General features: G+C 34.2%; 1 protein-coding gene across 1 annotated transcript in view; it reads left to right on the top strand.

Moving 5' to 3' along the window:
- The first annotated feature begins 21,089 nt into the window (after window positions 1–21,089).
- Window positions 21,090–27,460, top strand: part of LOC119603013 (diencephalon/mesencephalon homeobox protein 1) — a 95,618-nt gene continuing 89,247 nt past the window's right edge. Inside the window, exon 1 of the mRNA XM_037954866.1 lies at window positions 21,090–21,778. The gene's annotated coding sequence lies outside the window, so the exon portion shown is untranslated. The remainder of the gene's footprint in view (window positions 21,779–27,460) is intronic.

Raw genomic sequence — 27,460 nt, 5'->3', positions numbered from 1 at the left:
TCTTTCGTTCGTTCGTTCGTTCTTAGTTCGTTCGTTCGTTCGTTCGTTCGTTCGTTCGTTTAGTTCGTTCGTTCGTTAGTTCGTTCGTTTCGTTCGTTCGTTCGTTCGTTCGTTCGTTCGTTCGTTCGTTCGTTCTTCGTTCGTTCGTTCGTTCGTTCGTTCGTTCGTTCGTTCGTTCGTTCGTTCGTTCGTTCGTTCGTTCGTCGTTCGTGTCTTCGTTCGTTCGTTCGTTAGTTCGTTCGTTCGTTCGTTCGTTCGTTCTTCGTTCGTTCGTTCGTTCGTTCGTTCGTTCGTTCGTTCGTTCGTTCGTTCGTTCGTTCGTTCGTTCGTTCGTTCGTTCTTCGTTCGTTCGTTCTTCGTTCGTTCGTTCTGTTCGTTCGTTCGTTCGTTCGTTCGTTCGTTCGTTCGTTCGTTCGTTCGTTCGTTCGTTCGTTCGTTCGTTCGTTCGTTCAGTTCGTTCGTTCGTTCGTTCGTTCGTTCGTTCGTTGCGTTCGTTCGTTCGTTCGTTCGTTCGTTCGTTCTGTTCGTTCGTTCGTTCGTTCGTTCGTTCGTTCGTTCGTTCGTTCGTTCGTTCGTTCGTTCGTTCGTTTCGTTCGTTCGTTCGTTCGTTCGATTCAGTTCGTTCGTTTCGTTCGTTCGTTCGTTCGTTCGTTCGTTCGTTCGTTCGTTCGTTCGTTCGTTCGTTCGTTCGTTCGTTCGTTCGTTCGTCGTTCGTTCGTTCGTTCGTTCGTTCGTTCGTTCGTTCGTTCGTTCTTCGTTCGTTCGTTCGTTCGTTCTTTCGTTTTCGTTCGTTCGTTCGTTCGTTCGTTCTCGTTCGTTCGTTCGTTCGTTCGTTCGTTCGTTCGTTCGTTCGTTCGTTCGTTCGTTCGTTCGTTCGTTCGTTCGTTCGTTCTTCGTTTCGTCGTTCGTTCGTTCGTTCGTTCGTTCGTTCGTTCGTTCGTTTGTTCGTTCGTTCGTTCGTTCGTTTCGTTCGTTCGTTCGTTCGTTTTTCGTTCGTTCGTTTCGTTCGTTCGTTCGTTCGTTCGTTCGTTCGTTCGTTCGTTTCGTTCGTTCGTTCGTTCGTTCGTTCGTTCGTTCGTTCGTTCGTTCGTTCGTTCGTTCGTTCGTTCGTTCGTTCGTTCGTTGTTCGTTCGTTCGTTCGTTCGTTCGTCGTTCGTTCGTTCGTTCGTTCGTTCGTTCGTTCGTTCGTTCGTTCGTTCGTTCGTTCGTTTCGTTCGTTCGTTCGTTCGTTCGTTCTTCTTCGTTCGTTCGTTCGTTCGTTCGTTCGTTCTTTCGTTCGTTCGTTCGTTCGTTCGTCGTTCGTTCTTTCGTTCGTTCGTTCTTCGTTCTTCGTTCGTTCGTTCGTTCGTTTCGTTTCGTTCGTTCGTTCGTTCGTTCGTTCGTTCGTTCGTTCGTTCGTTCGTTCGTTCGTTTCGTTCGTTCGTTCGTTCGTTCGTTCGTTCGTTCGTTCGTCTTCGTTCGTTCGTCGTTCGTTCGTTCGTTCGTTCGTTCGTTCGTTCTTTCGTTCGTTCGTTCGTTCGTTCGTTTTTCGTTTTTCGTTTCGTTCGTTTCGTTCGTTCGTTCGTTCGTTCGTTCGTTCGTTTCGTTCGTTCGTTCGTTCTTCGTTCGTTCGTTTCGTTCGTTCGTTCGTTCGTTCGTTCGTTCGTTCGTTCGTTCGTTTTCGTTCGTTCGTTCGTTCGTTCGTTCGTTCTTCGTTTCGTTCGTTCGTTCGTTCGTTCGTTCGTTCGTGTTCGTTCGTTCGTTCGTTCTTTCGTTCGTTCGTTCGTTCGTTCGTTCGTTCGTTCGTTTCGTTCGTTCGTTCGTTCGTTCGTTCGTTCGTTCGTTCGTTCGTTCGTTCGTTGTTCGTTCGTTCGTTCGTTTTTCTTCGTTCGTTCGTTCGTTCGTTCGTTCGTTCGTTCGTTTGTTCGTTCGTTCGTTCGTTCTTCGTTCGTTCGTTCTTCGTTCGTTCGTTCGTTCGTTCGTTCGTTCGTTCGTTCGTTCGTTCGTTCGTTCGTTCGTTTTCGTTCGTTCGTTCGTTTCGTTCGTTCGTTCGTTCGTTCGTTCGTTCGTTCGTTCGTTCGTTCGTTCGTTCGTTCGTTCGTTCGTTCTTCGTTCGTTCGTTCGTTCTTTCTTTCGTTTCGTTCGTTCGTTCGTTCGTTCGTCGTTCGTTCGTTCGTTCGTTCGTTCGTTCTTCGTTCGTTCGTGCGTTCTTGCTTCCCCTCCTGCCCAGTGCGTCCACCTGCCGCATGGTTTCTGCATAAAATTCGGGATAGGAGGAGTTGATGATATGATTGTTTAAAGTCATATTGTTTCTCCAGCATGTGATCATTCCACTTAATAGCTTCCGCTCATGCTAAACTCGGTTCTCTCGTCTTTCTTTTGTTGGGATAATTCTTTGGTTCCAATAACCGTTTCTAAATTTGTGTAAAGTGATGATATCTTTGTGATCTTTGATCTTTTGCTAAGTTAACTTTTAAACCGTCTTACCATGAACACTGCTTTATCTGACACAAGGGGTTGTGTCATGACTGGACCGCAGTCTAGCCAAAAACCCATTGGGAGATTGAACGTACTTGAAAGTACCTTTTCATTTAAGGGGAAATTGCCTAAATTAGATCCCCTTATAAAAAATCCCTTCTTTTTTATGTTTAGGCAACAAACTCCGCCCAAAAGTCCCGCTCATTGCGAACAACCACTTTTCTTTCGCTTAAGCATACGAACAACAACTTAATTGTTTCTTTTCTATTTTCCTCTTTTTTTGTATGCTATGTTGTTGTTCTTGTTGTTGTAGTTTGTTGTTCTTGTTGTTGTTTTGCCTTTAAGGCCACCCAACTGAGACGCCATATCCTCTACTTGACTAAATATATTTGAATTCTCCTTAGCACGTGATATACTACTACGAGTAGTATAAAGAGCAAATGGCTGCTGTTTCCGGTAACCAAGTGGGTGGACAATTGGGTGTTTGCTAGCTTGCTAAGTGAATGTGTTTGTTGCAGATGCTTTTAGTCTGTTGAAGATATATGTATGAATGTGTGTGTATGTTCGATTGTGGTTACTGCTGGTGCTGGAGCGAGTACAATCAGCAAGAGTTGGGGAACAAAAGTTGATTAGATGGATTTCGTTTGGTTTTTGTGTTTTTAATCACACACCAATTTCATTTATTAAATCTTAACATCAGCAAAAAAAAAAAAAAATGTATACACTAAGCAAAAGCTGCTGCTGCTGCCACTGCTGCTTTGGTTGCTCATCGGTTTAAAGCCTTGCAACATTTTTATTTTTTTATGTTTTTTTATATAGAATCAAGAGTTTGTAGGGTATGTGCATTTTTATATTATTTTCAATTTCATTTTAATATTATTGTTGTTTTTGTTATACTTTTTTCATTGTTGCTGCAATTTCTGTTATTGCTGTTGTTGTTAGTCTGATGTTTTAGTGTCACAAACAATTTTTTTGCTTTATTTGCTTTTAAAGTAATATACAATAGGACTGATGTGGCTGATGTTGTTGCAAATTTATTTAAAATTCCTTAACATTTTCCTTTTTTTCTCTCCAGAACCCAATATCATTAATTGAAAATTGGTCGTTTTATTGTATATTTCTTCAAATTTGTTTTCTTTTTTGTTTTTTCTTTAAAGATTCCTCATCGCTGTCATGTTGGAAGAAGAACGCCCAGAAGACATTTTTATTATTATTCTTTCGTTTCATTTTTTTCTTTATTAAAATGTTATTAGAAATTTGTTCCTATGTTATTGTTGTTTTTGTTGTACAACAACTCTGGGGATTCGATTATAATCAACATTTATTGGATGATTTAATTTTATTTTATTTATTTATTCATAACGAAATTTGTTCGTTGTTTTGGGGCAAATTCATTTTGTTTTTTTTTTCTTCTTCAATTATTTTGTGTTTAACAAAAATTATTCATAATTCAATTGAAATTTTAATTAAAATTGTCAATTTTCATTAATAACATTTATAAATGTAATTTAACACATACATATTTATACAAATATATTACAAACATATACAGACATACATAAGAGTATAAGTTTATACAGTTAGGATTAAAAATAGTTTGGCAAAACAATTACATATTAACTTAGAAAATTAAAAAACCTTAAGAAATCCAAAATCGCTTATAACTTCTCTCAAATATAGATGTTTTGGTCGCCTATAACTTCGTTAGTTAGTTTAGTTTAAAAGGGTTGTATACCAAAAGTATACATCCACTATTAGACCCAAAGGTCCATTGTGAATTGAATCACTTAATAAAGAAGAAGGAGAAGTAAGAAGAAGACAGAAGAAAAGAGAAAGATGAGAAGAGTGAGAGTTTCCCTCCAAAAAAGAACAAAATAAGAAAGTGGTCAGGGAAAGTGGAAGGAAAATCCCTAATTGTTGCGTTATCTGAAAATCCAAAATATTCACCCGATGAAGCCCAGAATGTCGCCTAAGTTGGACCCTGCTATATCTCCTAGTTAATCGTGGAATCCTTTCCCTAGCCATTTCAGTCTCAGACTCTGTATTCTGGGACAGTAGCATAAAATATGCCCTACTGTCTCCAGTTACTCTTCGTCCTCACACAACCGAACAAAAATCCTGTGTGTTACCGTCCCTATTATCCCTAAAGGCTCCAATTGAGCACTCTGGCTGCTTTTGGATTTAACTTCGGCCGTAGTGTTCTAGAAACCCTACAATCCAGCCTACTGTGCCAGGATCGGTTGGTGGAGTTTTTGAAATATTCGGAGATTAGCCTACAGTAATAACAAATGGGGAGTTCTACCGGACCGACCCTACTATCTAGCTCCAAAACCGAGACTACGTCACAGTGTCTCGGTACCCAACACAGCCTTAATGTGTATAACCTGACTAACCCTTCCAGGCCCCTTTTGCAGCTTTTTACCAAGCTATACGTTTTACACTTTAAGAGTTGCCTGACTATCAACATAAATCGTCACTTCCGACCCCTAGTAATGTGTGTCTTAATAATATCCACGGATTTCCCTATAGTCAGGATCTCCGTCTGAAAGACGCTTCATTCGTCCAGAAGTCTGTATGACACTTTTATGTTGTCATCTATCAAATAAAACCCGGCACCTGTGCCAGAATCCAGACTAGCTCCGTCTTAGATGGATTCAAACCCAAGCCATTCCTATTTGCCTTTGACCAGTAACACCACGTCATCCGCATAAGCAACTATCTTCCTATCTTTAGATTCAAAGATCCTTAGGATAGGGGAGATAACACTCCTCCTTGTGGTGTGCCCCTGGTAACTCATTTCCCAATCCTATCATCCCCTAAAGTTGAGTTGATAATTCTGCTATCAAGCATCGATACTAACCAACTCTCTAGGAAATCCTGAACTCCCAGTACGACTAGCGACTCCCTGATGGCCTCTATTCTAATGTTGTAAAAGGCGGCCTCTATGTCCAGAAACGCGGCTAAAGAATATTCCCTATGCTCTAAGCCATGCTCAATACAACCTCCCTATGCTCTAAGCCATGCTCCATACAACTTCATGTAGGGCACTCTCAACCGATTTACCCTTTAGGTAGGCATGTTGAACGTTGCTAATAAGACGGGTATCTATATTGCTCCTGAGATAAAGATCTCTAAGGTCCTCAGTAGAAAAGATGAAAGGAGACACCTCTTACAAATATCAACTAAAATTGCCAATACGTCTTCAGGAATATTACAGAGCATGGCCGGAAAGACACCATCTGCACCCGCTAATTTATACGGGTCAAAGGTGTTCATCGCCCAGCCCAATTTGCCCCTATTGACTATTTCACCAATATAACCAGTTGAATAACTAGAAGCCCCAGGTTCTTGGACACCCTGACCTGAGACCCTATCATCTATGTCAGCACAACCTGGGAAGTGTGTTTCCATAAGCAAAGAGTTGTCTTCCCGTTTAATGTAACCTAAGGCCTTGGATTCTTTGGCTAAAATTCTACGGAACCTAGTCATTTCATTAACGTTGCCAAAAGATTCACAGTAGTTCCTCCATGATATCTGTTTTGCTCTCTTGAGATCTCCCTTATACTTATTGAAACTTATTCTGTAGTTATTCCAATCTTCTGAAAGTCAAGTAAGCCTGGTCCTATTAAACAACCTTCTAACCGTCGACCTTTGATTGCGTAGTTCCCTGGTCCAACACTTAGGTTGCTTATGCCTCATCGTTAACACACTGGTAAATTTGTCTACAACTTTATGCAAGTCGAGGGAAATCTGCAAAATCCCTGACCGCACCCTATTGAAGAATTTTAACCAGTCGGTTTTCCTACGATCCCTTCATTTCTTCAAATTTCTTAGATTTCTTCAAATTCACTATGAAAGTAATCCGGCTTTGGTCAGAGAACGATAGGCCTATTCTGTGATCATTCATATTTTGCTTCAAAAACTCGACTTTTTGTCAAAAAATAAAAAAACTTAAATCGTTTTATCTGGTTCTAGAATTAATTCCGAAAATGTTCCTACTTAGTTTTAACATAACATAAATTAATTATTGTTAAACATTGTTTGGAGGTAATTAAATACCTCCATAAAAAATTCATTCATTATAAAAATGTTGTTGTTGTTTTTGTTTTTTTATTCAACATAAATTGATAAACATTATGTTGAATGAATGAAGTAAATTAATCTAAGAAAGAAAATATGAAAATATGAGTAAAAGGTGGTGGATGAAAGAGGCATACACACACATACATACATATGAATGTATATCTTTTTTATGGCTGTATAAATAAAAATATAAATAAATAATTTAAAAGTTGCAAGGAGTGAGAGTGTCGTTCAGAAAATAGCAACCATCAAGCAATTTTAGACAAAAGTTGAAAAAAAAAGGCTGCATACACTTTCGCAAAGAAGTTAGAGTTTTAGAAAGAACTGATGAAAAGTGTTCATGTATGAGTTTCAACATACATACATATATCCTTGCTCCTCTCTAGCTTTAGCTTTTTCTCAAAGCGAATGTGATTATTTCGTTTTTTTTTTTCTTTCTTTATTATTATTTCATTTAGTTTTCGTGTGTATATAATTTGTAATTTTTTTTTTCTTTATCTTGTTTGGGCCATAAAGGAATATGGATACTGCGTGGTAAGTTAAAAATGTTGCTGGTTGGGTGGTTTGTTTGTTTGTCTGCCCGACTGCTGGCTGTTGGTCTGTGTGAATTCACTTTATTTTATTCAGTATTTTTTTTCTCGCCATTTCCGGTTGCCATTTAATATCGTTTAAGTTACCTTCTTCTTTATACTCTCCAGCTGGTCTTGTTCTGTTTTTTCTTTTCTTTCATTCCTTCTTTTTTTTTTTTGCTCTGAATATAAAATGAAATAATAATAATATCAGATTCGAAAAGCGTGGATGAGATGAGGGCTTCATAAGGAGTGTGGTGGGCTGGTTTAAATAAATGGAGAAAATGAAATTGATGTTATTTATATGAGCACTTGACGCGCTAAATTGCCTTTCCGAGCTACTTTCTTTTACACAACTTAGCTTTAATGGAAAATAATTAATTTCATAGTGCCGCTGCTGCTGTTGTTATTCAGCTCACACCGGGCTACTAGGGCTATGAATGGATATGCATAAAGGCTGCTGATGTTACGTACTCTCTGCATGTCTATAGTCTGCCAGGAGTTGGAGTACATGCATATGGGTATGAGTATATGGAACACTGCTGTGGCCAATGAATTATGGGAAATAGTAATTCAAACCACCAACTACCGACTACGTATACTGTAGCAAGTAGCATTAAATTACAAAACTCTAGTTAAATTGTTTTGCAACATGACCGACTGTTAATATACTCACACATATATCATAGTCTATATACATATATATAGATACGAACATTGTTGCTACAAAGTTATTCGCTAGTGAGAGTTTGTATTCCTAGTTATTTTGGCCACCATCATCGTCTCCTTGAATAAAGGCCTGTTTTGCTTTCAATTTGCTAAATTGTTTTAAAATTGCTTTTTAACTTTTAGAGCTGCTGAGCAGACTTAAAAGGAATGGTAACCAAAATTCTAATTACTTACTCCATGAGGCAGAGGTCGGTCTATGATTTTCATCAAATTGTTTATCTGAAGACAAAGAACTGAATTAGAACTGAACTAGAACTGAACTAGAACTGAACTTGAACTGAACTAGAACTGAACTAGAACTGAACTAGAACTGAACTAGAACTGAACTAGAACTGAACTAGAACTGAACTAGAACTGAACTAGAACTGAACTAGAACTGAACTAGAACTGAACTAGAACTGAACTAGAACTGAACTAGAAACTGACTGAACCTAGAACGAACTGAACTGAAGAACTGAACTAGAACTGAACTAGAACTGAACTAGAACTGAACTAGAACTGAACTAGAACTGAACTAGAACTGAACTAGAACTGAACTAGAACTGAACTAGAACTGAACTAGAACTGAACTAGAACTGAACTAGAACTGAACTAGAACTGAACTATGAACTAGAACTGAACTAGAACTGAACTAGAACTGAACTAGAACTGAACTAGAACTGAACTAGAAACTGAACTAGAACTGAACTAGAACTAGAACTGAACTAGAACTGAACTAGAACTGAACTAGAACTGAACTAGAACTGAACTAGAACTGAACTAGAACTGAACTAGAACTGAACTAGAACTGAACTAGAACTGAACTAGAACTGAACTAGAACTGAACTAGAACTGAACTAGAACTGAACTAGAACTGAACTAGAACTGAACTAGAACTGAACTAGAACTGAACTAGAACTGAACTAGAACTGAACTAGAACTGAACTAGAACTGAACTAGAACTGAACTAGAACTGAACTAGAACTGAACTAGAACTGAACTAGAACTGAACTAGAACTGAACTAGAACTGAACTAGAACCGAACTAGAACTGAACTAGAACTGAACTAGAACTGAACTAGAACTGAACTAGAACTGAACTAGAACTGAACTAGAACTGAACTAAACTGAACTAGAACTGAACTAGAACTGAACTAGAACTGAACTAGAACTGAACTAGAACTGAACTAGAACTGAACTAGAACTGAACTAGAACTGAACTAGAACTGAACTAGAACTGAACTAGAACTGAACTAGAACTGAACTAGAACTGAACTAAAACAGAACTAGAACTGAACTAGAACTGAACTAAAACTGAACTAGAACTGAACTAGAACTGAACTAGAACTGAACTAGAACTGAACTAGAACTGAACTAGAACTGAACTAGAACTGAACTAGAACTGAACTAGAACTGAACTAGAACTGAACTAGAACTGAACTAGAACTGAACTAGAACTGAACTAGAACTGAACTAGAACTGAACTAGAACTGAACTAGAACTGAACTAGAACTGAACTAGAACTGAACTAGAACCGAACTAGAACTGAACTAGAACCGAACTAGAACTGAACTAGAACTGAACTAGAACTGAACTAGAATTGAACTAGAACTGAACTAGAACTGAACTAGAAACTGAACTAGAACTGAACTAGAACTGAACTAGAACTGAACTAGAACTGAACTAGAACTGAACTAGAACTGAACTAGAACTGAACTAGAACTGAACTAGAACTGAACTAAAACTGAACTAAAACTGAACTAGAACTGAACTAGAATGAACTAGAACTGAACTAGAACTGAACTAGAACTGAACTAGAACTGAACTAGAACTGAACTGAACTAGAACTGAACTAGAACTGAACTAGAACTGAACTAGAACTGAACTAGAACTGAACTAGAACTGAACTAGAACTGAACTAGAACTGAACTAGAACTGAACTAGAACTGAACTAGAACTAGAACTGAACTAGAACTGAACTAGAACTGAACTAGAACTGAACTAGAACTGAACTAGAACTGAACTAGAACTGAACTAGAACTGAACTAGAACTGAACTAGAACTGAACTAGAACTGAACTAGAACTGAACTAGAACTGAACTAGAACTGAACTAGAACTGAACTAGAACTGAACTAGAACTGAACTAGAACTGAACTACAACTGAACTACAACTGAACTACAACTGAACTACAACTGAACTAGAACTGAAATAGAACTGAACTAGAACTGATCAAAGAGACTATTTTAGAATTTTTGCCTTTAGAGCTTTCCTTTAGAGAATAAATTCTTTTTAAAACCTGATCCCCTTTCCAAGTCGCCATTTAGTATATGTATAAGTGTAAGTTTGGTGCGGTTCTTATTGCCACACACACATTTACCTCAAATTTTAATGCATTTTACGTTTGTGCGCCACTGTCATCAACATTACAGTAAATTTTATTGCTTGTCTTTTTTTTGTGCGTTCTCCCCGCAATTTGTTTGTACAAATTACATATTTGAAAACAACTCGGGCAGGTACAAGTGGTATTTATGTTTGTATAAACGTAAGTTTTTAGGCCCAATATTTAAAGGAACGAAAAAAAAAAATACTAAGAGATGTATTACATTTTTGGCGCTTAATGAGGGGCTACCATTATGAAAATTTTATTCACATTTTTATGACTATTTTTTTTTTTCTCATTTTCATTTTGCCTTTTTGACTGAAAATGACTTCATCTTGCTAAGGTTTTTACATTTAATACACAGCAAGAAGGACCAACAAACGAAAATGGATGTGTGTGTGTGTGTGAGTAAAAGTGAGGGAATGGCTGAGTATTCGCTTGGCGAATGTACTATTTGGTTTTGACTTGAGTTGGCTGCTGTTGCTTAATGTTTTCATTTTGGTAGTTGTTGCTGCTATTGCTGAGTAATAGAAATGTTTGAATATGTACTCAACTCAACTCAAATATGCATGACTTTTGCGGCATTTGGGCCAGGATACTTTCATATAATAACTGCTAAATTGTTCTGGTTGTTGGTGTTGTTGTTGTTGCTGGTAAAACGTTTATGCTTGTTTAAATTTTATTGCGGTCGCCATCATCATCTCCGGCTTTTATTATTTCTTTATATTCATTTTCCCCATATTGCAGTGATGGTGTTGGAGGAATACCACACTTACCCAAGTCCTTGTTCAAAAGCCATAATATGGAGGAGCAACGAGACAAGTTGAATATACATTTATATTTGTTTGTTATTCTTTTATTCACATTTTTCTTCTTTTTATATGGTATTTTTGACTTTAAATATATATTCCCAATTATTTTAAGTTAAATGGTTGTGCATTCATTTTACAATTCTCTGTTATTTATGACTGACAATTTTGTACATCCCCAAACTCTCTTCGACACAAACACAAGTGTACAAATACAAATTTATTTGGTTTAGGTTCCAGTAGTTTTAAAAGGGTGCAAAGTTACCAATTTTCTACTAGATTTTTCTAAAATGTCATTTGACTTCATAGTGCTTTTTGTAAAATAGAGAAAAAAGTAAGTCCATTTAGTGTCTCCAAGTAATGTAAAGGGTAGTCAATCGTGACTTAAGGTTCCTAAGTTATCAAGAGAGTAATCACTCACTTTTGTAAAGGTAGTTTGAACTAATTAATTAAAGATGAGATATATTAAGGACAAATTATGAAATTGGAGATTGCTGCCTTAGCTTCTCAGCCCCTCGTTGATCCATTTGAAATCAATGTAAAGTGTTACCATATCATATGAATTATGAACTAGTTTCCTCTTAGGCTCGGTAACCAGGCTTAATCCTAAATGTTGTCTTAAAATCTCTACTTCATTACAGTCACTCCGAACTACTGGGTTATTATAACGTCTCTATGTGTGAGTGTGTTTAGTAAAATTTTTAGTGGCATTTACTATAATACAAGATAATGTAATGTGATGCCATGTTATAGCTTGGATTGGCTTGTTGTTGCTGCTGTTAAATGTGGCAAAATGTTTGTGCTTTTGTATCCTTTTTTATGGAGTTCAGTTTCAATTAGGTTTTGAAATATTTATGATATTAGCGCAATAGGTAAAAAGGATTAAATATAAAGAACCAAATATAATAAATAAATTTTATGACGCAAAAGAAAAAAAATAGAAAGAAATATACGTTATAAATAAAATAACAAGCAAATGCTAATAAAGTAAAGTAGAAAATGTATTTAGAAGATAAATTCGTATTTGGGGAAATTCATCACTTTTAATAGATTTGTCTTGGAAACATTTTTACAGAACTCTGCTACTTCCATCTTCTACATACATTAGATCCCTTTTGAAAGGAGAAAAACACAACCCGATAGTCTAGTCTATAGTCTAGTATATAGTCTAGTCTAGACAATAGACCCGATAGTCTAGTCTATAGTCTAGTCTAGTCTAGTCTAGTCTATAGTCTAGTCTAGTCTAGTCTAGTCTAGTCTATAGTCAGTCTATAGTCTAGTCTAGCCTATAGTCTAGTCTATAGTCTAGTCTATAGTCTAGTCTATAGTTTTGTCTATAGTCTAGTCTATAGTCTAGCCTATAGTCTAGTCTATAGTCTAGTCTATAGTCTAGTCTATAGTCTAGTCTATAGCCTAGTCTATAGTAGTCTATAGTCTAGTCTATAGTCTAGTCTATAGTCTGGTCTATAGTCTAGTCTATAGTCTAGTCTATAGTCTAGTCTATAGTCTAGTCTATAGTCTAGTCTATAGTCTAGTCTATAGTCTAGTCTATAGTCTAGTCTATAGTCTAGTCTATAGTCTAGTCTATAGTCTAGTCTATAGTCTAGTCTATAGTCTAGTCTATAGTCTAGTCTATAGTCTAGTCTATAGTCTAGTCTATAGTCTAGTCTATAGTCTAGTCTATAGTCTAGTCTATAGTCTAGTCTATAGTCTAGTCTATAGTCTAGTCTATAGTCTAGTCTATGGTCTAGTCTATGGTCTAGTCTATAGTCTAGTCTATAGTCTAGTCTATAGTCTAGTCTATAGTAGTCTATAGTCTAGTCTATAGTCTAGTCTATAGTCTAGTCTATAGTCTAGTCTATAGTCTAGTCTATAGTCTAGTCTATAGTCTAGTCTATAGTCTAGTCTATAGTCTAGTCTATAGTCTAGTCTATAGTCTAGTCTATAGTCTAGTCTATAGTCTAGTCTATAGTCTAGTCTATAGTCTAGTCTATAGTCTAGTCTATAGTCTAGTCTATAGTCTAGTCTATAGTCTAGTCTATAGTCTAGTCTATAGTCTAGTCTATAGTCTAGTCTATAGTCTAGTCTATAGTCTAGTCTATAGTCTAGTCTATAGTCTAGTCTATAGTCTAGTCTATAGTCTAGTCTATAGTCTAGTATATAGTCTAGTATAGTCTAGTCTATAGTCTAGTCTATAGTCTAGTCCTTCTAGTCTAGTCTAGTCTATAGTTCCATAGTCTAGTCTATAGTCTAGTCTATAGTCTAGTCTATAGTCTAGTCATAGTCTAGTCTATAGTCTAGTCTATAGTCTAGTCTATAGTCTAGTCTATAGTCTAGTCTATAGTCTAGTCTATAGTCTAGTCTATAGTCTAGTCTATAGTCTAGTCTATAGTCTAGTCTATAGGTCTAGTCTATGTCTAGTCTATAGTATAGTCTAGTCTATAGTCTAGTCTATAGTCTAGTCTATAGTCTAGTCTATAGTCTAGTCTATAGTCTAGTCTATAGTTAGTCTATAGTCTAGTCTATAGTCTAGTCTATAGTCTAGTCTATAGTTAGTCTATAGTCTAGTCTATAGTTCTAGTCTATAGTCTAGTCTATAGTCTAGTCTATAGTCTAGTCTATAGTCTAGGTCTATAGTCTAGTCTATAGTCTAGTCTATAGTCTAGTCTATATCTAGTCTATAGTCTAGTCTATAGTCTAGTCTATAGTCTAGTCTATAGTCTAGTCTATAGTCTAGTCTATAGTCTAGTCTATAGTCTAGTCTATAGTCTAGTCTATAGTCTAGTCTATAGTCTAGTCTATAGTCTAGTCTATAGTCTAGTCTATAGTCTAGTCTATAGTCTAGTCTATAGTCTAGTCTATAGTCTAGTCTATAGTCTAGTCTATAGTCTAGTCTATAGTCTAGTCTATAGTCTAGTCTATAGTCTAGTCTATAGTCTAGTCTATAGTCTAGTCTATAGTCTAGTCTATAGTCTAGTCTATAGTCTAGTCTATAGTCTAGTCTATAGTCTAGTCTATAGTCTAGTCTATAGTCTAGTCTATAGTCTAGTCTATAGTCTAGTCTATAGTCTAGTCTATAGTCTAGTCTATAGTCTAGTCATAGTCTAGTCTATAGTCTAGTCTATAGTCTAGTCTATAGTCTAGTCTATAGTCTAGTCTATAGTCTAGTCTATAGTCTAGTCTATAGTCTAGTCTATAGTCTAGTCTATAGTCTAGTCTATAGTCTAGTCTATAGTCTAGTCTATAGTCTAGTCTATAGTCTAGTCTATAGTCTAGTCTATAGTCTAGTCTATAGTCTAGTCTATAGTCTAGTCTATAGTAGCTAGTCTATAGTCTAGTCTATAGTCTAGTCTATAGTCTAGTCTATAGTCTAGTCTATAGTCTAGTCTATAGTCTAGTCGATAGTCTAGTCGATAGTCTAGTCTATAGTCTAGTCTATAGTCTAGTCTATAGTCTAGTCTAAGTCTAGTCTATAGTCTAGTCTATAGTCTAGTCTATAGTCTAGTCTATAGTCTAGTCTATAGTCTAGTCTATAGTCTAGTCTATAGTCTAGTCTATAGTCTAGTCTATAGTCTAGTCTATAGTCTAGTCTATAGTCCAGTCTATAGTCTAGTCTATAGACTAGTTTTTTGCTGAAATGTTCAGAAAACAAGTACGAATCGAGCTCAAATCAAGTAAATTTTGGGATTTGAAAGAACCCTCTATAAACTAATAAAAATAATTGCCCCTTAGCAAAAGCTCCAAAAAATTATTACAATCTACTAATTACATTTAAAAAATAAACATAAATACAAATGTATATTGCAAGTTAAATGCATTTAATTTTCCATGATCCTATCCATTTATCTAAAATAAAATCCCTATTTACAGAAAGGAATTTATCTGCAAATAAAACTCATATAAATATACGGACACACACAAACGAACAAATAAAAATCACTAAACATTATTAATTTACTGAATGTTTTCTAAATAATGCTGATGATGATGTTGTTGTTGATGTTATTGTTTTCTAATGGTGATGATGATTATGATGATGAGATATCCTTGGGTAAAATAAGCTTAAACGTGTTGATGAACTTATAAAATCCTAACAAAATGCTATAAACATTAAAAAAGCCAACAAGAAACAGAAACAGCAACAAAATAAAACACATACATACATACAAATGTACTTAATTCTGAAACAAAAATCAGGATTCATGGAACTACACACAGATACAGACATACATACTAACAATAGTATAAGGCAGCTATAGTTTAGCAATAACAAGAATTCATTTCCTAATTGCTCTACAAAAATAATGTAAATGTTAGAAGAATTAAGATGAAGAAGCAAAAAAAAAAGAAATGTAAAGAAATATTTATTTTGTAGCCAACTGTAGAGAGGTAGCAGCAGCAGCAGTGTAGGAGTTTAATATGTATAAAGTATAACAAGAGTAAAATAAATGATTATGTGTTTTTATATCTAGTTATATACCAAGAAAAAAATTGAAAACAATAACAATAAAGGCTATAATTCCCGATAATAAATTAACTGAATTCACTTGCTATTACGAATAGTAGCATTAAAAAATTCCCAACAAAATAAAAACACAATAGCAACAACAACTACATAAATAAAACCCCACCCACCTATTCAGAGAATCTGTGTATATGTATGCATAGATACACACACTTACATATATTAATATAAATTTAAGGATGTACGAATACTATATAAAAGATATTAACAGTGGTTACTGTGAAAAGAAAATATAGTTTAGACTATAGCTATAGTCTATAGTCCAGATTAAAGTTTACAATCCAGACTAGAGTCTATATTCCAGACTGTAGTCCATACTCCCGACTGTAATTTATAGTCCAGTCTGTAGCATATATGTAATCCATACAATAGTCTATAGCCCAGATAAAGTCTATAGTCAAAACTGTAGCCTATAGTTCACAATATAGTGAATATCATGGTCCCTAGTCCAGACTATAGTCTATAGATCCGACTAAAGTCTATCGATCCGAATATACTACAGCTTGTGGCCCATACTGTATCTATAGTTCAGACTGTTGTCTATAGTGTAGATTGTCCAGACTATAGTCTATAGATCTGAATATAGTCGTCTATATTCCATACTATAGCCTATAGTTCATACTATAGTTTACAGTCCATACTGTAGTCTATAGTTCAGTCTGTTGTCTATAGCGTAGACTGTATTACATAGTCCAGACTATAGTCTATAGTTCAGAATATAGTATATTGTCCAGACATTACTCTATTGTCCAGACTATATTCTATAATCCAGTTCTATTCCATAATCCAGGACTATATCTTTAGTATAGACTAGAATCTATAGTTAGACTATAGTCCATAGTCTAAAATACAAATAGTCATAGTCCAGTCTATAGTCCAGTCTATAGTCTAATCTATGGTCTAGTCTATAGTCTAGTCTAGCTATAGTCTAGTCTATAGTCTAGTTCTATAGTCTAGTTCAATAGTCAGTCTAGTCTAGTCTATAGTCTAGTCTTATAGTCTAGTCTATAGTCTAATCTATGGTAGTCTAGTCTAGTCTAGTCTATGTCAGTCTATAGTCTAGTCTACAGTCTAGTCTATAGTCTAGTCTATAGTCTAGTCTATCGTCATAGTAGGTCTAGTATAGTCTAGTCTATAGTCTCGTCTATAGTCTAGTCTATTAGTCTAGTCTATAGTCTTCGTCATAGTCTAGTCTATAGTCTCAGTCTATAGTCTAGTCTATAGTCTAGTCTATAGTCTAGTCTATAGTCTAGTCTATAGTCTAGTCTATAGTCTAGTCTATAGTCTAGTCTATAGTCTAGTCTATAGTCTAGTCTATAGTCTAGTCTATAGTCTAGTCTATAGTCTAGTCTATAGTCTAGTCTATAGTCTAGTCTATAGTCTAGTCTATAGTCTAGTCTATAGTCTAGTCTATAGTCTAGTCTATAGTCTAGTCTATAGTCTAGTCTATAGTCTAGTCTATAGTCTAGTCTATAGTCTAGTCTAAAGTCTAGTCTATAGTCTAGTCTATAGTCTAGTCTATAGTCTAGTCTATAGTCTAGTCTATAGTCTAGTCTATAGTCTAGTCTATAGTCTAGTCTATAGTCTAGTCTATAGTCTAGTCTATAGTCTAGTCTATAGTCTAGTCTATAGTCTAGTCTATAGTCTAGTCTATAGTCTAGTCTATAGTCTAGTCTATAGTCTAGTCTATAGTCTAGTCTATAGTCTAGTCTATAGTCTAGTCTATAGTCTAGTCTATAGTCTAGTCTATAGTCTAGTCTATAGTCTAGTCTATAGTCTAGTCTATAGTCTAGTCTATAGTCTAGTCTATAGTCTAGTCTATAGTCTAGTCTATAGTCTAGTCTATAGTCTAGTCTATAGTCTAGTCTATAGTCTAGTCTATAGTCTAGTCTATAGTCTAGTCTATAGTCTAGTCTATAGTCTAGTCTATAGTCTAGTCTATAGTCTAGTCTATAGTCTAGTCTGTAGTCTAGTCTATAGTCTAGTCTATAGTCTAGTCTATAGTCTAGTCTATAGTCTAGTCTATTGTCTAGTCTATAGTCTAGTCTATAGTCTAGTCTATAGTCTAGTCTATAGTCTAGTCTATAGTCTAGTCTATAGTCTAGTCTATAGTCTAGTCTATAGTCTAGTCTATAGTCTAGTCTATAGTCTAGTCTATAGTCTAGTCTATAGTCTAGTCTATAGTCTAGTCTATAGTCTAATCTATAGTCTAGTCTATAGTCTAGTCTATAGTCTAGTCTATAGTCTAGTCTATAGTCTAGTCTATAGTCTAGTCTATAGTCTAGTCTATAGTCTAGTCTATAGTCTAGTCTATAGTCTAGTCTATAGTCTAGTCTATAGTCTAGTCTATAGTCTAGTCTATAGTCTAGTCTATAGTCTAGTCTATAGTCTAGTCTATAGTCTAGTCTATAGTCTAGTCTATAGTCTAGTCTATAGTCTAGTCTATAGTCTAGTCTATAGTCTAGTCTATAGTCTAGTCTATAGTCTAGTCTATAGTCTAGTCTATACTCTAGTCTATAGTCTAGTCTATAGTCTAGTCTATAGTCTAGTCTATAGTCTAGTCTATAGTCTAGTCTATAGTCTAGTCTATAGTCTAGTCTATAGTCTAGTCTATAGTCTAGTCTATAGTCTAGTCTATAGTCTAGTCTATAGTCTAGTCTATAGTATAGTCTAGTCTATAGTCTAGTCTATAGTCTAGTCTATAGTCTAGTCTATAGTCTAGTCTATAGTCTAGTCTATAGTCTAGTCTAGTCTATAGTCTAGTCTATAGTCTAGTCTATAGTCTAGTCTATAGTCTAGTCTATAGTCTAGTCTATAGTCTAGTCTATAGTCTAGTCTATAGTCTAGTCTATAGTCTAGTCTATAGTCTAGTCTATAGTCTAGTCTATAGTCTAGTCTATAGTCTAGTCTATAGTCTAGTCTATAGTCTAGTCTATAGTCTAGTCTATAGTCTAGTCTATAGTCTAGTCTATAGTCTAGTCTATAGTCTAGTCTATAGTCTAGTCTATAGTCTAGTCTAGTCTAGTCTATAGTCTAGTCTATAGTCTAGTCTATAGTCTAGTCTATAGTCTAGTCTATAGTCTAGTCTATAGTCTAGTCTATAGTCTAGTCTATAGTCTAGTCTATAGTCTAGTCTATAGTCTAGTCTATAGTCTAGTCTATAGTCTAGTCTATAGTCTAGTCTATAGTCTAGTCTATAGTCTAGTCTATAGTCTAGTCTATAGTCTAGTCTATAGTCTAGTCTATAGTCTAGTCTATAGTCTAGTCTATAGTCTAGTCTATAGTCTAGTCTATAGTCTAGTCTATAGTCTAGTCTATAGTCTAGTCTATAGTCTAGTCTAGTCTATAGTCTAGTCTATAGTCTAGTCTATAGTCTAGTCTATAGTCTAGTCTATAGTCTAGTCTATAGTCTAGTCTATAGTCTAGTCTATAGTCTAGTCTATAGTCTAGTCTATAGTCTAGTCTATAGTCTAGTCTATAGTCTAGTCTATAATCTAGTCTATAGTCTAGTCTATAGTCTAGTCTATAGTCTAGTCTATAGTCTAGTCTATAGTCTAGTCTATAGTCTAGTCTATAGTCTAGTCTATAGTCTAGTCTATAGTCTAGTCTATAGTCTAGTCTATAGTCTAGTCTATAGTCTAGTCTATAGTCTAGTCTATAGTCTAGTCTATAGTCTAGTCTATAGTCTAGTCTATAGTCTATAGTCTAGTCTATAGTCTAGTCTATAGTCTAGTCTATAGTCTAGTCTATAGTCTAGTCTATAGTCTAGTCTATAGTCTAGTCTATAGTCTAGTCTATAGTCTAGTCTATAGTCTAGTCTATAGTCTAGTCTATATCTAGTCTATAGTCTAGTCTATAGTCTAGTCTAATCTAGTCTAGTCTATAGTCTAGTCTATAGTCTAGTCTATAGTCTAGTCTATAGTCTAGTCTATAGTCTAGTCTATAGTCTAGTCTGTAGTCTTGTCTATAGTCTAGTCTATAGTCTAGTCTATAGTCTAGTCTATAGTCTATGTATGTATGGTCCAGAGTAAAAACTGTAGTCCAATCTATAAATTAGCTCTTATCCAGCTGTTTAACTTCCACACAGTACATGAATTCTTATTTGTATGAATATTGATGGTATGGCTGAACCGGCTGATGGTTTGATGTTTGGTCTGGCGAGGAGAGGAAAATTAATAAAAATAAATTGAGTTGTCAAAAATGATATTCGAAATAAATTCCTCGGTGAGTAATCGTTTTGAGCGCCAAGCTTTAGTAACACAAAAAAAAAACACAAACAAATTCTATAAGTATAATAAATAAATATCATGACCACCCAAAAACAGAATAAAAAAACACCCAAACATTTTTACAAACACACATACATATGAACATACATACGATGAGAGTAAAATACTCGTAACAAATATTTATGTATGAAATTTCTTTAATACTGCTAAATGTAAATGCCTGACGATGAAAATCCAATTTCATTTTTCTTCCCAAACCTTTACCGTATACATAACTAAGATGCCATCTCATTTCCACTTATAACTAAGAGTAGGTGGGTTATGGAACCAACACATACATACAAATAAGAAAAAATCTTAATATTCTTTTTATTTTAAGTTTCTCAGGCGGAAGCAAGGGAAAACCCTAAAATAACTGTAATAAAATAAAGTATCAAGCAGTTTTAACAAACAAACGACTCTGAAGTAGTGGTAGGAAAAAAAGGGGGTGGAGGAGGTGATAACAAGAACCTAAGGAAAACAAAGGCAAGAGAGTATAACACACATATACAGACAGCTATAAAAGAGGCCATTGTCGTAAGCTGTAGATACAATCATATGTATATGTATGAATATCCGTATCCTTTGGAGCTCTACAGCTACAAACAACTTCACCTTCAACATTATTAAGTTGTAGAACAACAACAACGAGAATAATGAAAGTGAAGCAGAAGATGTTAACGAGGAAAGAAGAGCAAAAATTGAATTTTCCAACGAAACGTGAAGAAAATTCACACAAAATGAGAAAATTGTCTTTTAATGAAGACCCATAACAGAGTTAAAAATACACAATACTATAGAATAAAAGGAAAGGAGATGGAAGAAGGAGATAAAGATAAAGGTGGAGGAATAGGATAAAACAATAAAACAACTGCAACAAAATCTATTAAATTAAATCTATCACTTAATGGAATCAACCAGCAGAGTATGAGTGTAAGAGAGATAGAGAGAAAGAGAGAGAGAGAGAGAGAGAAAAGAAACCTGTTAAAACATGAATAAACAAAACAAAACCAAATGGATTCTGCGCCTTAACACAAAAATACAGGGAAATTTCTCTCAGTGAAATAAAGATTTACTCTAAAACAGGGCGGTCTTTTAGGTTTAAACCCTCGTTTGCACAAACAAAAACCCTCATAGACGCCATTTGTATGAGAAGTCTAGACAAAAAAATGGTGAGAGATGTGTTTAGTGGATGGATGGATGTTTGGATTTTTATCACTTGAAATTTTTGTGTGATATTTGTTGATGCAAAATAAACCGTTAGATCATTCGCTATTTAGCATTACAACTCAACGGTCGTGTGTAATTCTTGTGAAATTAATTCAAAAATAAAAACAACAAAAAATAACAAAAATATCAAACAAAATTAAAGCATTTTAACGGTAATAAATCCTGTTATAAATGAAACGTCAAATCAAGTGACAGCTTAAAGCAGAAATTAATAAAAACAGCAAAACAAAAACAAAATAATAATTGTAAATTAATTAAGACCTAAATTAGTGTAATCAAATAAAAAAACTTCTTAAACATAAATAATTAAAGTGTTTTTCTCAAGTTAAAAAAAAAAAACATACAATTTTTTTTAAAAATAACAAATTTTTTTAAAAATATCAAAAAAATTCAATTCTAAACACACAATTACTTACACCTGTTTAATTTCCTGTACACACATGCCGCAACAACATTTTTAAGGATAATTAACTTGGGAAATTGTGTTTAAAGTTTTGTTCAAATCTTTGACGTTTATTTTTATACGGTTATTTAAACTTTCTAAAGTTTAACTTATTTTTTTGCAAAGTTTAAGGAGTTTTTATCATTACATATCACTCCTTTAAGCTTATTAAGTGTGTGTGTGTGTGTTTAGTTGTAAAATAAAAGTAATCAAAAGTTTCTTCTATTCTTAACGCACGTGAGGCAGAGTTTCTTTAGGAAACTCGCCCAAACAATTGCTGCCAAAATTTTCACAGACGGGAATAAGGTAAATGAAAAACGTTTTATATTTTAGAAAAAAAAACTTTTGCTAAACTAAGCTTTTTAAGTTTAAAGGAAAATTCGAAAAAAAAAATTGTTAAAGGCATAATAGTAAAATGATTAAACTACTCACTTTGTCATGCTGACATTTCAAGGAAGGCATGAACAAGTAAGCAAATAAGCATAGCGAAGGAATAACAGTGAGCTTTTAAAACAATAAAAGAAATTTGGACATTATCTTAAGAGATACATATCTCTTAAGATAACTTCTAATTAACTGTATGATATAAAAGAGATTTCAATAGAAGAAGTCATATAATTCTCATTTAGTTAAGAATGTATTAGCTATAAGTAGAAAGAAGAAGATTTCAAAATAGTTAAAACTTTATTTTGAAGTCAATAGATTAGACTTTCAGATGACATAACAGATTTTGTAAGCAATTATATCTCCGAGCTGTTATAGCGTCTCAAATATGTAAAAAACGGAGGGTTTTTTAAACTTCATGACAAGATAACTGAAAAATCCAATATGATGGAAAAATTCTGAGGTCGGATTTGTATTTCAAACAGAAATTGAGTTCAAAACTAAAAAAAAAAATTTTGAATGTAGTTCTTTACCAATTCAAAATTGATTTGGCGAATTTTTATACCCTACACCACTTTAGTGAAGAGCGTATATCGTGCTGATGTTTGTAACGCACAATAATATTGATCCTATACACACCTTAAAGTATACCAATCGGCTTAGAATTACTTTCTGAGTCGATTTAGATATGTCCGTCTGTCCGTTCGTCCATGTAAACCATGTAATCAAACTACACGTCGCACTTTTGAAGATAATTCAATGACATTTGATACATGATCTTCTATTGTCTCAGTGACGAAGCCTGTTGAAAATGGTTATGATCGGTCCACTACCCCATACAAGTGAACCCCCGAAAAGGACTTCTAAACCTTGCAATCAAAGCACAGGTTGAAATTTTGCACACGATCTTCTATTGTACTAAAGAATAAAAATTCCTATTGAAAGTGTGTAACAAAACCAAGACAAAAAGCTGCAAAACCAAGTTCTATACTAGCCTTCATGATTCGTGATAAATTTTTTATGATAGGGCCCTATCCCTATACAAAGCCCCCTTCGAAATATGACTTAAATGTACACAATTTTATTAAAAAAATGGCTAACTGGTATAGTTGGGCCTCGCCCGACTATAACTTCTTACTTGTTTCTTCATAACAATTTGAAATTAGCGTTTTTTGATAAATAATTTGGAACATATACGTATTTGCGAAACCTAGTCAAAATTTATACTATCTTGTTTTGACAGGTTCAAGTTAATCGAATCAAGAGTTGTGAGAGCGAGAAAAAAATTTACCAGTTTCTCTTGATTCAATTAATTTTTTCAAAGTATGTCATGTCAAAACGAGAAAGTATCAAAATGGATTCAGTGCTAGTATACATCTATTCAGACATTGAAATTCAAGTACTTTTTCAGCACTTTTTGATAAGAAAATGTACCGCGGTACAACCTCAACAATTTTGTTACTTTCTCTAACATATAAACTTATGATAAGTAATACAGGCCGACAAAATGTGACTCCAAGTAAAGGATTGAGCTTTTCCTCAGATTATACATATGTATGTATCTTCTTTCTTCTTCGAGATATCTTCACCTAAAGCTTGATACAACAGTAAATTGACAAAAACTTAATATTTTCGAACATTTCTCCTTTATTTTACAAAAAAAATTATATACTCCAATTTTTCAATAAAAATACTTTTTGAATTGTTTAAAAATATCCCGTAATTGCTGAGATATCATCATCCGTTAAAGTTGAAGGACGCACAGATATTGTTAAAATGAAACAGAAAGTTATAATGAGTGGATTGAAATATCCTTAGAAAGGTTTGGATCCCATACTTTTGCACATTATTAACAATAGTTACACGCACTATTGCAGTTTAGGGTACAAATACCATTAACATAGCGAATACTATGAGTTTTCAAGCTTAAGGTGAAGTTATCTCGAAAAAAGGAAGAAGATATGCCAGGTGGTAAGCCTTTATTTTAAAGTTTACAGAGTGGGTTTTAGATTATATATACAGTTGCCTTGCCGCTGCTATAACGTCTCAAAAAGGCCCTAAATTGCCGTTTCTTAAACGTCAGGATACAATATTTTATATTCCAGATATGATAGAGAAAATCCATTAAAAAGTTTAACTTGGTCTCAGGTTTCGACATATAGACTAGACTATATAGACCGTAAACTAAACTACAGACTAGACTATAGATTCGACTATTGACTGAAACATAGACTAGATTATGGACTAGACTACTGACTAAGCTATAGACTACATTAGATCATAGACTAAGCCATAGGCTTGAACTATAGACTAGATTATAGGTTATACTATAGACTAGACTAGACTAGAATATAGACAAGACTATAGACTAGACTATAATCCAGACTAGGACTACACTATACAGTAGACCATACACTAGACTTTAGACTAGATTAAAGACTATAGACTACACTATTAACAAGACTATAGACTCGACTATGGAATATACTATAAACTAGACAATAGACTCAATTATAGTCTTAACTATACACTTACGTATAGACTAGAGACTACACCATAGAGTAGACTGTAGACTAGACTTTAGACAAGACTATAGACAGGAATATAGACCATGCTGTACACTAGACTACTATACAAACTATATACTAGACTAGACTATAGACTAGACTATAGACTAAACCATAGACTAGACTATAGACTAGACTATAGACTAGACTATAGACAAGACTATAGACTAGACTATAGACTAGACTATAGACTAGACTATAGACTAGACTAAGACTAGACCTAGACTAGACTATAGACTAGACTATGAGACTAGACTATAGGACTAGACTATAGACTAGACTATAGACTAGACTATAGACTAGACTATAGACGACTAGACTATAGACTAGACTATAGACTAGACTATAGACTAGACTATAGACTAGACTATAGACTAGACTATAGACTAGACTATAGACTAGACTATAGACTAGACTATGACTAGACTAGACTACTAGACTAGACTATAGACTAGACTATAGACTAGACTATAGACTAGACTATAGACTAGACTATAGACTAGACTATAGACTAGACTATAGACTAGACTATAGACTAGACTATAGACTAGACTATAGACTAGACTATAGACTAGACTATAGACTAGACTATAGACTAGACTATAGACTAGACTATAGACTAGACTATAGACTAGACTATAGACTAGACTATAGACTAGACTATAGACTAGACTATAGACTAGACTATAGACTAGACTATAGACTAGACTATAGACTAGACTATAGACTAGACTATAGACTAGACTATAGACTAGACTATAGACTAGACTATAGACTAGACTATAGACTAGACTATAGACTAGACTATAGACTAGACTATAGACTAGACTATAGACTAGACTATAGACTAGACTATAGACTAGACTATAGACTAGACTATAGACTAGACTATAGACTAGACTATAGACTAGACTATAGACTAGACTATAGACTAGACTATAGACTAGACTATAGACTAGACTATAGACTAGACTATAGACTAGACTATAGACTAGACTATAGACTAGACTATAGACTAGACTATAGACTAGACTATAGACTAGACTATAGACTAGACTATAGACTAGACTATAGACTAGACTATAGACTAGACTATAGACTAGACTATAGACTAGACTATAGACTAGACTATAGACTAGACTATAGACTAGACTATAGACTAGACTATAGACTAGACTATAGACTAGACTATAGACTAGACTATAGACTAGACTATAGACTAGACTACAGACTAGACTAGACTAGACTAGACTATAGACTAGACTATAGACTAGACTATAGACCTAGACTACAGACTAGACTATAGACTAGACTAGACTAGACTATAGACTAGACTACAGACTAGACTATAGACTAGACTATAGACTAGACTACTAGACTAGACTGATAGACTAGACTATAGACTAGACTATAGACTAGACTATAGACTAGACTATAGACTAGACTATAGACTAGACTATAGACTAGACTATAGACTAGACTATAGACTAGACTATAGACTAGACTATAGACTAGACTATAGACTAGACTAGACTATAGACTAGACTATAGACTAGACTATAGACTAGACTATAGTTATAGACTAGAATATAGACTAGACTAAACTGTATACTAGACTATAGAATATAGACTAAACTGTAGACTATAGGCTAAACTAAATGCTAATCTATATACTAGACTATATGATAGGCTATATGGTCTATTGACTGTTACGTGGACTACTTATCAAAATTTTAAAAAAGTTTCAATTAATAACATCGTTATTAAAATCTTAATTACGTTTTCCCCTAAAGTTAAGAAGAATGAAAAAAAAAATAGTAAGCAATTTTTCTTTCTGTGTATGCCAACCATTACATTAAGCCTTCTATTTATGTATATTATTACAAATACATCTACATATAAGCATTATTAATAACATATAAATTTTTTATTAAATTTCGCTATTTTCGTTATCAATGTCCCCCTTTTTGATTGTCGACATAATGTTAAAAATTTTTAGCCACACATGTTGCATCAATACAAACATCAAGTATTGCAAACAGCAACGACAACAAAAAAAAAAAAAAAAAAAGAAACATTGGAAAAAAGCATAAATAATTTGACTCAATATACAATAAATTGAATACACTCCATTAGAGCTCCTTTCTCAATTAATTTGTGGTTTATCAATTTAATTTACATTTGTTACGGCTACTACTACTACTACTATTACACTGCTACCCTGGGTCTGGACTATTTAATATTGAGTACATTCATGTATGTTTGTCTAGAGTGTGTATTTTAATGTGCATGTGCAACCAGTACTCGGCATTTATACATATTTGCAACAATTTGTGGTACATAACGTTTTAAAATGTGACGGCAAAAACAAAACAGAGAAAAAAAAATCGAATTTATATTTATTTATGAAAATGGGAAATAACGTTTGATTGGAATAATTCAATATTGATTTCAACCAATGGATGAGTCCAATAATTAATGGCGGCGGTTGCCAATTATATTTAAAAATATATCAAAATGTGGATATGTATGTATGTATTTACAAAAGCAACCACACCAGCCCTCAACAAACTTTAAAGTTAGTTTGGGGTTAATTTAAGTGTGTGTGTGTGTGCGTGTATATGTTTGTTTTTTCATCTTTTCATTATTAATTAAACAATTTGCAAATTAATTAAATGTTTTGTTTTTAAGAATTGAGATTATTAGTGGGATTTTTTTTTTCAAAGTTTTATTGTTTGAGTTTTTATTTGTGATGGCCTCTCTAAAGTTTGTGTGAGTTATATAGTTTGTTTTTCAGTTTGAAGAGGAAGTCCTTGAAGCCTTTTATAAGTAGTTTTTAAGGGTTTTTTAGGTAATATGTTTATTTAATTTGCAAGGTATGAATTTAAACACTTCAGTTATTCGAGTTTTTTTTTAAATAAACACCATATGTACTCGTAGCATCTTGATAAGGTTATACACTAGGAAAAATATTGAATGGAATATGTTCACAGTATCCTGCCTAAAAATACGCCTCATTTTTGAGCATATAATAAAA

The sequence above is a fragment of the Lucilia sericata genome, unplaced genomic scaffold (genome assembly GCF_015586225.1).
Source record: "Lucilia sericata isolate MDLA Ls3-8-SP2 unplaced genomic scaffold, ASM1558622v1 Contig000270F_arrow, whole genome shotgun sequence".
NCBI classification, from domain to species: domain Eukaryota; kingdom Metazoa; phylum Arthropoda; class Insecta; order Diptera; family Calliphoridae; genus Lucilia; species Lucilia sericata.
Note: the sequence above shows the minus strand (reverse complement) of the source record. Positions and strands in the feature narration are given on the sequence as shown.